The sequence below is a fragment of the Choloepus didactylus genome, chromosome 1 (assembly GCF_015220235.1).
Source record: "Choloepus didactylus isolate mChoDid1 chromosome 1, mChoDid1.pri, whole genome shotgun sequence".
NCBI classification, from domain to species: domain Eukaryota; kingdom Metazoa; phylum Chordata; class Mammalia; order Pilosa; family Megalonychidae; genus Choloepus; species Choloepus didactylus.
The window spans coordinates 152,169,520-152,180,951 of record NC_051307.1 but is presented as its reverse complement, the minus strand read 5'-3'; the positions used below and the strand labels follow the sequence as shown (position 1 = coordinate 152,180,951).

General features: G+C 45.6%; 1 protein-coding gene across 1 annotated transcript in view; it reads right to left on the bottom strand.

The window, feature by feature from the left end:
* Positions 1 to 11,432, bottom strand: part of SLC9A9 (solute carrier family 9 member A9) — a 592,279-nt gene that overhangs the window by 325,175 nt on the left and 255,672 nt on the right. The window lies entirely within an intron of this gene.

Sequence of the window (11,432 nt, the reverse complement as noted above, 5' to 3'; positions counted from 1 at the left end):
TTGGTTTAGTTCTGAAAGTGTATATTAAACTATATGTCCAATCAGCACCTCAACCCAAATGGGACTATGACATCATAGCCCATCTCCCTTCCCATTTTGACTGATTGGCCCCCAGTGTAGGTCTTCGGGGTCACAGGGGTCATTTGACCTTGTAATTGTTTTATGCATATGGTGCCTGGCACATAGTAAATGCTTAATACATATTAGTGAAGGAGAAGGAGGAGAGGGAAGAGGAGTAGGAAGAAGAAGAAGAAGAAGAAGAAGAAGAAGAAGAAGTGCGATGATGTTGAGAGTGAGAATGAGATAACAGGTATGGAAAGTATTCTATAAGTGACATCACCAGTGCCACCAGTACCACCAACTCTGTGACTCTGACACCTTCCTGAGTTGTCTCTATCCCAATTATTACAAATTTCTTTGAGGTCACCCAGTTGCCAACACCATCCTCTCCTATTTGTTATTGCTATTGCTAAGATATTTTTGTCCCACAGTTACTCACAGCAACTACCCAATGACCTCAGACCCCAGGTGGCTGGTCTTCCATAATAACATCCTCTTCTGACTGGTCCTCCCAACTCCCTCAGGTCCACTGGCTGTCCTGGGCACCTGACGGGGACAACCTTGCTTCTCTATCCCCTAGTCCTCTCTTGCTTCCTTAGTTAAGCTGAAACCAATGTCACTTTTAAAAGGAAAGAATTAGCAAATACACTGGATACATTTTAGGATTTCTATGAACTTAATCATTCATGACAAAAAGATTACCACAGCCAAAGGTGCACAAAAGGACCTTCCATTGTCTCTTCCAAATATTTAATCTCTAACAAAAATTTTCCAACTACTGGCACAAGTTTATTGAAAAGTTCTTGATTATTTGGAATATAAATATGAATTTTTCCCCCAATCATTGCTTCCAACTATACTATATCAAATCTTCCTTTGGGCTCAGTAAATAGTTCCATTAATGATGTCATGGTCAAATTCTATTATTTAATTTCGTTCAGTCATTAAAACTTAGTGCAGTCTGGCTTAAAACCTAAGACTCAAAGCAGGATTCCTTTCCACTCTCCACAGCATCATCTGGGGCAATATAGAGGATGGCCTGGAAGGGAGAAGAGGGGGATTCTTCGTCCTTTTCTGGGTACTAGCGCCCTCTGGTGTTGGAGTCATGGAGGAGGGATGGGGAGGCCAAGCTCTCTGGTTTTTGTGGCTGGCTGCCCGTTAATGGCAGATGGGATGGGTCCCTGACCTCACCCTGGAGGCCTCCATTGACTTGGTGGTACCTCCCACCTCCATTTTGTTGCAAACCCCCTCAAAGGTGCAGCTCAGTCTTCTATCAGCCCTGCCAGCTATCCACCTTCCCAGCCCATTTACCATGGCTGGGATCAATGACCACCTGGTCAGCTTAATGGCTCTCATCCCTCTTTAAACCTCCAACTTCCTTAATGTGGGATCCCACTGAGCCCCATCCATGGGCCACAGAGCATTAGGCTGGATGGGCTTGTTCCTCGTACTCCCAGACATGCTGCCAAACTAAGGAGACTTCAGGTTCTACTGACATAGAAGGTTCCAGTATCCCCCTTCCTTCAGAAATCTCTAGGCCAGAAGATCAGTCCCTGTGCTCCTGTGCACTCTTACAATCCAAGGAGCCATATCCTAGAAATCGATTCCTTTGCTTTGCTCTGAGAGGGTCTCAGCCTCTCTGGAGTTTCCTCAGCTGAGGAAAGAACCGGCAGCCACTCTTTCTTGCAGGCAGCCTCAGTCTTCTCCAAAGATCCTGGTGTGGTCCCTTTCCCTTGGTTCAGGAGAGAGGAAGCATTCCCCTGGAGAGGGGTAACAGTCTCACACCTCAAACACTGCTGGGCCTCCAAGGATAACACCCCTTCCTTCACCATCTTTTTCATATAAGGAGGACACAAAAGGGATGGGGTGGGGATTGAAGGAAATGAGACTGATTCTCTTGCTTATTAATAAGCAGGTGGCGGGGGGTGGGGGGTGGCGCTGCTGTTCTTCTTAGTATAGAGCTATTAAGTAACTCTTGTTTTCAGCTATGAGCCCTAAGTCCAATATGGAAAACAGGAAAATGCTCACAGGACACATCTTTGTAACTCTTGTTAGGGGAGTTTCTAGTTTCTTCTCTCTGTATTGCCTCATTATTCTGCTCTTAAGGACACATGTTAAGGAGAAACACAACAGAGAGGGACAATGAAAATTTGTATAAGCTATTCTGTTTAGTTGGGCCTGAGCATCACTGGGAAGAAACAGGTAGAAGAAAAAACAATTACAGTGCTATTTTGTATTTAAAATTCTTTATCCTGAGACAGAGAGAAAGGGAGAGAGAGAATGAGAGAGAGAGAGAAGAAACAAGTGGATCCTTATCTATTATTTATCTTTTAATAACTGTACTAACCTGCCCTTTCTCAGAGAAGTTGCTTAATTATGAATAAGGAATTGATTTTTATGGGGCCAAGAATTGTGTGTACACATTGGAATTCACTCTGGCATCTGCTTGCCCATTATTTTGGCTTATGTTCTGCCAAAGGCTGATGAAGCTCTGTCGAGAGACCCTGCTGTAAAACATAATGACTTCAGGAGCTGGGGGCATTCCAGGCACCCTGGGAGGTTAGAAGAGCTGCCTCTTAATAATAAGAGGTCCTGGCCAGGAGTTTGCTGAGCTAGAGTTAGAACCCACAGGGTTTTACCTTCCCAAAGGCCAATGACTGCTGGGTGGAGAGAGGCATGATTGGGGAATCAAAATGATTCACTCTTTCAGCTTCTGGGAGACTGTTTAGTTTAATGACTGTACCCTAAGAATCCAAATTCATTCCAGAGAGTGAATGAGCCTTTGCAGAGTTTCCAAATTCTTGACAAATATAATTTTGTCATTTTGATGTCTGGCACAAGAGAAAAAGACACAGGAAGCTTTATGGAAAATATGAGTTAGTGTATCACGGATGCCCCCAGACTAATACAATCTCAGGATAAATTAATCCTGGGTGATTCATTCCTTCAACAAATTTATTGATCACATACTATGTGCAGGCATTGTTCTGGGCACTGAAGATAGAGCAGGGAACAAAACAAAGCACCTACCCTCATGTTCCCTACATTCCAGTGGAGAAGACATGTAATAAACAACCGAGAAAATAAATACATGATTTAATGACAGGGAATGCTTTATTTAAGCAGCATGAGGGGACAGGACAGAGAGTGATGGAGTGCAGCTTTAGTTAGGGTGGTCAAGAAAAGTTTCTTTGAAAAAGATTATTAAGTGAAGTCTTGAATGAAATGGAGGGAGAAGAGCTTTCCAGTCTCTGAAGTGGAGTGAGCTCAGTGGGTCTGAGGAGCAGCAAGGAGGCCAGTGGGGCTGGAGTGAGGTGAGTGAGGGGGAGATGGGGCTGGAGATGGGCCAGGGCCAGGTCTTCTCAGGCCTTTTAGGTCATTATTAGGACTTGGGATTTCTTCTAGGCTGAAAGGGCAGCCACTGGAGGGTTGGGGTGGAGAGAGATAGGGTGTGGACTATTCTAGGTGAAGGCTATGTTAATAAGAGTAGAAGAGCTGGGCAGGAGACAGGAAGGTCCCATTGTACTCCTGAAAGTTGGAGCAGGGCAGGCCTCCTTTCTTCAGTCTGGATGCCACCATCTAAACGAGCCCTGGCAAACCCAGAGGACCACGGGACAAAGAGCAGGATCATAAGGAGGAAGGCTGAAGGCAGTTCTAGAATGGAAAGCTAGATGGATTTAGCAGAAACAGCTGTAGGCAACATCTGAAAGATGGTCATGCAGAAGAAGGACTGGCCTCGTTCTTTGTGTTTCTGGAAGGCAACAATGTCCCAAAGAAAGTACATCATAGGGAGGCAGATTTCAACTTTTTCTTCTATTTCAAACATGGGAAATGGAACGGGCTCTATAAAAGGGTAGTAAGTTCCATATCATTAGAGATACTTAGTTGTAGAATGAATGAGTTACCTGCTAGGATGCATTGGGAGAGCTTCATGCACTAGATGGCTGGATAATGTGGCCTCAAAGTATTGCTCACCCCAAGAGTCACTGACTTGTTGTCTATTTTCGAACTTCCTCCAGGTATATCAGAGGGATGTAGGGTATTTGGCTTTCCCATGCTAACCTAAATCCTGCTATATTACTTTCTTAGGGCTACTGTAACAAATGCCACAAACTGCTTGGCTGAATTTTATTTATTCTCTCACAGTTCAGGAGGCTAGAAGTCCAAAATCAAATTGTCATCTGGGCCATGCTTCCTCAGAGGCCTGACAGGGAGTGTCCCTCCTCACCCCTTCCAACTTCTGGCGGTTACCGGCAGTCCTTGGTGACCCTGGACTTGCAGCTGCATCTCTCAGATCTCTGCGTTTGTCATCACATGGTGTTCTCCCTGCATGTCTGTGTTCTGTGCCCAAATTTCCCTCTTCTCATAAGGACACCAGTCATACCAGGAGTTAGGTGTGGAGAGCCGTCTCCCGGGACGGGCATAGCGCATGCGCTGTAAACCTGCTCCAAAGTCCCCCCGCCCATCGAGTGGTGCCAAGATGGCGCCCACATCCTGCTTCCGGCTTCTGATGTATGTAACCACCCGCTGTATTCACCAATCATGCTTGTGTGCGTGGCGTTAGCCCATTGGATACACGCAGGGTTTATAAGAAAGTTCCCGGGCAAAGCTCGGGGAGACAGCCCACAAGGAGCCGTACCTGACGGCCGCATCGAGGTTGTTCTCCCCCGAGGCGCCTCGTCCCGGGTGGAACCTGTAAAGATGATGATTGCCTAGTCCCATTAAAAGTTTATCTGCTTCACCACTGTGGGTCCCGAGTGATCACAAGTGCTCCGGGTAAGATACTGTCCGTGCCCTCTCTCCCCCTGTCTCTCTGTTCCCCATCGCCGGCCCAGGCGGGGCGGCGGAGAAGCGCCGGACAAGTGGTGGCCCGTACGGGGCACTTCGAACCCGCAACCTCATTTGCGTTCCCCTCGCCCCGACGGAGACGTGCTCCCGGGATCCGTGGTTTGACCTCCGCGACTGATCACCGCGAGAAGGTAAGCACCCCCTTTCCATACGAGGACTAGGGCCCGTGGGCGTTCAGGTAGCCCCGGGGACTCGGAAGAGCTCTCCGAGTGATTAAGAGATAGTGCCCACTGCAAGCATGGGGCAGTCTGAAAGCTCACCCCTATTAACCCCCTTAAAGACCCTTTTGAAGCAGCGGGGTATCTCAGTTAAGAAAAGTTCTCTCCAACGATTTCTTGATGATGTGGCCACTTTTGCCCCCTGGTTTCCTTGTTCTGGCAGCCTTAATCTGCCCTCTTGGATGAAACTTGGTCGTGATATAGACCGAGCGCGCCAAACGGGTGTCTGTTTGGACCCGATTCTAGTCCTTATATGGGAGACTGTTAAGGGCCATATCGCTCCCTCCACGTCACAGTGGAAAGGCCCTGACCCGGTGCTCGGCTGGGCCGGAGGCTCTGTTTGTGTTTTTCCCCAGGAACCAGGACGTCAACCAGTGTGGGTTCCGGAAAGACTGGTGGGAACCGTGGCATCACCTGGGGAGGCCGGGGAGCAGCTGTCAGAAACGCCAACGAATATACGGCCTGGGCCATTGGACCAAGCCTCCGGCCTTCAGGGACTTGAGAACATTAGGAAATTGAAGCCTGTTAGTTTCGACCTTTCCACACTGGGCGAGACTGTAAAAAATCTGTGGGACCAAGTCACCTCTTGGTTCTCTTGGCCCAATTTGACTAATTGGATTCTCTTGATGGTGGGACCATTGGTGGGATTAGTCATTGTTAAATCTTTGCTAGAACGCCTGTTTCAAGCGCGGCAGTACCGTGTTACCACTATGATGGCTATGTCCTCCACCTTTGATACCCCCAACAGCGACCATTCTGATGGCCATACCCCATCCTGGCCGCCTCGGGCGGGGCACTCGGGAGCGAGGTTTGTAGCTAAGCGCGCAGCTGTGTCCCGGGTATAACGGGCGACGCCAGCAGTCATAATTTTTGTCTCAGGTAGGTCCCTAAGGCAGAGTCATAGTTGTGGCCAGACTTGACTCTAGCCAATGCATAGGGACGCCTAGTGACGCCTCCGACTCTGGTTAATGCTATCCCTGCCCCCGCCTTTGTCCCCCAGTTGCAAGGCAAAGCACTGCAGGGAGAGTCATGTTGTTTCCAGCTCACGGACTCTCCTGTCTCCATATGAGGTGAGCATTCTGGTCGGTGCTAGAGGCTCCGCCGCTAAATGGCTGAGACCTAGTCCAGACTCCCCAAAGCACCGGAACAAATTGTGAGCCATCTGGGTTCACGGGAGCACACTCATCACTGGGGACACTGGGTCGATATAAATAATAAAGGGGGAGATGTGGAGAGCCGTCTCCCGGGACGGGCATAGCGCATGCGCTGTAAACCTGCTCCAAAGTCCCCCCGCCCATCGAGTGGTGCCAAGATGGCGCCCACATCCTGCTTCCGGCTTCTGATGTATGTAACCACCCGCTGTATTCACCAATCATGCTTGTGTGCGTGGCGTTAGCCCATTGGATACACGCAGGGTTTATAAGAAAGTTCCCGGGCAAAGCTCGGGGAGACAGCCCACAAGGAGCCGTACCTGACGGCCGCATCGAGGTTGTTCTCCCCCGAGGCGCCTCGTCCCGGGTGGAACCTGTAAAGATGATGATTGCCTAGTCCCATTAAAAGTTTATCTGCTTCACCACTGTGGGTCCCGAGTGATCACAAGTGCTCCGGGTAAGATACTGTCCGTGCCCTCTCTCCCCCTGTCTCTCTGTTCCCCATCGCCGGCCCAGGCGGGGCGGCGGAGAAGCGCCGGACAGTTAGGGTCCATCTTAATCCAGTCTGACCTCATCATTACATCAGCAAATACCCTATTTCCAAATAAGGTCACATTCACAGGTTCTGGAGGACATGAATTTTGGGGGACTGTATTCAACCCAGTACACCTGCCATTGGAAATGACTGAGCACAGAGCGAATAAGGAATATCGTACCTCAACAGGGGACGCAGTGAAGGCACCAGTGATTTAGTCTGGAGCCAAGTTGATAATGACATCAAGAACAGTTACAAATTTCAGCAGGGAATAAAGCCTTTGACAGGTTCCTAAGTAGCTCTGGTCCATTAAGTTCCAACTTTAAGGTGACAAAGAGAGCTCTGAGTTTAAAATTGGTTAAAAGGGAAGAAGAGTTAAAAGAGGTTTGTTATGAATTATACGTGCATTTTCTCTGAAAGGAGATCTTAAATTACTTTGCAATTTAATCTGAAAAGTCCTATCAGAATTGAATTATTCTGTGGGCTTTGAGAATTTTCCTCTTACACCTAATATTGAGAGGAAAGTGAATTTGAGATAGTACTAAAGATAAAAGTAACTTGCAAATACTCATCTTCTTATTTCTTTTTCTTTCTAAAGCAGAATCAGGAATTTGAATTCCACTACTGTGAGCCTATTCATTTTAAAGAAAGAATAATTCTCAGGATCTAATAGGAATTTTGACCCTTTCGCCAACTTTTCAGTTTTTTTATCCTCACTAATGAAATCTTAGCTCCAAAGGGTGCTGTGATATGTGAAACTTTTAGTCATAATAGTTATAAAAAGATATAGAGAAGTAGGTTAATAGCCACTAAAGATGGAAATCTAGCTAGAATTAAAATATAATCATAAACAGGTACAAGCAAGACCAAAAACTAATTCTCAAAGTTGAAAATAGAAAAGGTCAGGTTGCCCAACATTGATTGCACATTCAAAGTGTTTACTGTTCCCTGTATATATTAGTGTGGTTTGCTTATTGTATGTCTGCTCTGCCAAGCACTAGGTTAAGCATTTTTATAAATATTATCTCATTTAATCCTCACAGTAACCCCCTGAAGTAGTTTCCATTATTATTTCCATTTACAGATGAGGAAACTGTGGCTTAGCGAGATTAAGTAACTTTAAATATTTCACCTCATTTAATCCTTCCAACATCGAATGAAGGAGATACTGTCCTTATTTTACAGATGGACCCAAGGTTACTTGCTAGTAAACGGAGCAGCAGGTTTTCAACTCAGTCCTCACCAGTTTACAGCCTGTGTACAATGTTCACTAGGGAGCCGGAACACCCGGATCTATCACCTGGGTGTACTCCCAGATAAATAACCCTGTAAATGCTTCACCTTCATGGGACTGAGGTAAGGACCACCCTTGGAGGTGAAAGGTCTAAGGAGTTCCAGTCCTACTTTGCAAGAAGAAAATTGCATTACTCAATACATCCATTTCAACAGGAGGCATTTGCTCTTTACAAGCCAAGATTTCTTAATGGAGCCTCGTCTCCTCCTTATTGAATTTCAGTATGAAACTCCATCCCATGTCTCTTGACATTCCTACCAACACCAACTCAGGTCTGTCATCCTGTGCAGTTCTTCTTCCTGTGGTGACTACTATCCCTTTATACTAATTATCTATCTGTGTCTCAGTGCCTTCATCTGAAAAATGGGGATGAGAACAATCAAGGTCTGTTCAGAAAGTGGGGATTAAAAGTATTTCTACGTGCACAGTGCTTAGAACACTACCTGGAACACAGAAAAAGGACCCCATAAATGCCAGTTGTTGTTGCAGTTGTTATTGCTGTTTGCATTCATATTACTGTGTGAATGATTCTGTCTTTCACCATTTTGCACAAAAGTAATCAACAAAAAATGAGCTCTACTTCTAAGAATAAGGAGGCATTTAGGTATTCCAATTAATGTGTCAGAACATTACGAGAGTGTTCAGGGGTGGAATGAGCAATAAACTTCGAGTTAGATCAAATATTGAATTCATCCTTTCTCTAATGAGACCTGTGGAGCAGGAGCTATTAGGATGGTATCAAGCAAGGGGATGCACGCCAACTGTAAGCAAGCGCTAAACACAAAAGACCCATGGTTGTCTTGCAAATCCAATGCGCTGAACTTCTAGCAACCTTGCTGGGGAAGGGGACACCAAAGTAGATATACCAGAGAAATCCTGTTGCTATATCTGAAGCAAAATATGGTCTCGAACAGAGGGTGTCTAATGAAGTTGTGTGGAATTGCTGATTTGCAACAATTAAGGAAAAAACATGAAACCAAAGGAGTTTGCTTTCATGGCGATCACCAAGTCACAGCTCACTGCATGTTACGTAGAGATAAAGAGGAATCAGCAAACAGGTGTTTGCTTGGATTGAGGCCTGCAGTGTTTCACAAATGCTGTGTGCTCAGAGTAGTGATGAGCTGCTGAATGAAATGCTAGTTTCCTGTGGCTGGATCAAAGGACTTTTCATAGACAATAGGCTGCCTTCCTAATCTGGGTACCTTTCATTCCCACATAAGACAAACCCAACTCCTCTTACAAACAGCTGTGTGGGACAGCCGCATAGCATCTCACCTGGTGACAGGCCATCTCTCAGAAAATATTGGCACTAATCAACCTATTCCCACAGACCCTTCTCCCCCACCCTTCCATTTATTTTCAATTAAGTGAGCATCTGGGCCCCAAATCACAACTTAATTTAATTAAGAATCTGCATTCATCCTTTTAGAGTTGCAGATCATTTCACTTGAGTTCAAGGTTATCTTTGGGAGCAAAGCACTTAGTTATGTTCTTAAACCAATGTATTTTACTATGGCAGCTGGCTCACCACCGCAAATTTCAATTTTGTGTTTGGAACAAGGGACTTTCAGACCAACAAATATCACCAAAGAGGGTTTTGCTTCCACAGCGATTTGTTAAATTACATTATATGTTTTCAGCAGTTGCTGTAAAGTCGAGATTGCAGAATGTTAAGGTTCTACAGCACAGTCATGATGGGTACCGGATCTTTAGGACACAGCTTTATCTGGAATAAGAATGTGGACTTCAAGGTATATGTAAATCTTAAACCAGAAAAATTTTTAAGAATTGAGAGATTCCTAACTCAAGTAATTAATAGGCCTCTCCATCCCCATATAATATGCTTACTTAAACTTGGAGCCAGAGTCTAGGCATGCAGATGAATGCCTCATTTATTGAGCCCATTGCTGAGCTGTGCAGATACACATGTTCCCACTCAGGACCAGGAGCCAGGTCCCAGGCACTGAGGCAGACATGAAGGATCAGGAGGATTGCTGTTGCAATAGCAGCTCAGAGGCTTGGGGAACAAGGAGGTGCAAGACTCAGTAGGGGTTTGGAGGAGGGGTCAGTGGAAGGCTGCTCATTAGGACCAGGTAAGCAAGCAGCAGTTAGTACTTAAACAATCAGGGAGGGGGCGGGAAATCAATGATTCTGAGAGTCCATCATTTGTAAATGCACATATGTATTTTGGGGGGAATGTAAAACTGCTTAACTGTCATCACCTTCTCAATATGTCTATTGAGTCCAAAAAGCTTAAAAATCACGGAACTAGGGATTAACAGATACCGATGGGCAGAACAAGGAGCGAGTGGTCACAAGCTGAGGCAAACAGTAACTTGGAGAAGGTGCCACCAGAGGGAGAATGAGATAATCAACGCAAAGTCCTTGAAACAAGAGGGCCTTTGTAGGGGAGAATCCCTGTGACTTGTGTCATGATCTTTCGTGGGCACCCTGATCAGGCTGGGATCATCAGGGGCTGCTAGAGCCATCAGGCAACATATGGGAGAACATGCAGATAAGAGAATAACTCATGTCAGAAGGAGTGACAGTTCTTGACACCCAAGTAAATGTAGATAGAAAAGCGAGGTTTGGAGGACTGTATTTACATGTGAGAGATGTCAAGGTTAGAATTTAGCATGCAACACCATGAAGCATAAATTTATGGCCTGGCTCATCCCTACTCTCTATTTCAGTTTTGCTTATGGTGACTTTATTGATTCAACACATACAAGCTCATGTAGCCAAGACCCATGACCACCACTACTACCAGGCTGCAGGCTCTCCTTCGGACAACCAGAATGGGTGACACATGGTGGCTTCCAGGCCTTGCTTCACTGAGCCCAAAGATCCACCGTCTATTTATCTGTCACAGGAACAAATGGGACAAACAAGCTGATGCTTCCTAGGAACTTGGGAGAGAATTGTCCCTTGAAAAATAAGTTATAAAATAAGTAACACATTGGTAATAAAAACATCTGGGATGCAGATGCCTTTTTCTGAGATGAATTAAAACTAGAGAATTGTTCATATGGTTGTTGAGTATGAGAAGGAGGCAGCCAGGTTGAAAGTAAGAAGGAGGAAGTGGTAAAAAGTTACCTCCAGTTTGGAGGGCAAGTGGCAGATAGTGAGGGCTATTTTTTGATAATCCCCTTCTACTCCTTTTATGGCCTGCCTATAGATATAAGTTTGGGGTGGGGGGTGATCAGGTCTATTTTGTACTACCATTCTACCTGCTTAACTGGTGTACTACCAGCTAGTGTTGTACTTCTCAGCTAGAAATAAAGATACATAAATTGCAAATTCTTTGAGAGAAAGGACAGAATTCA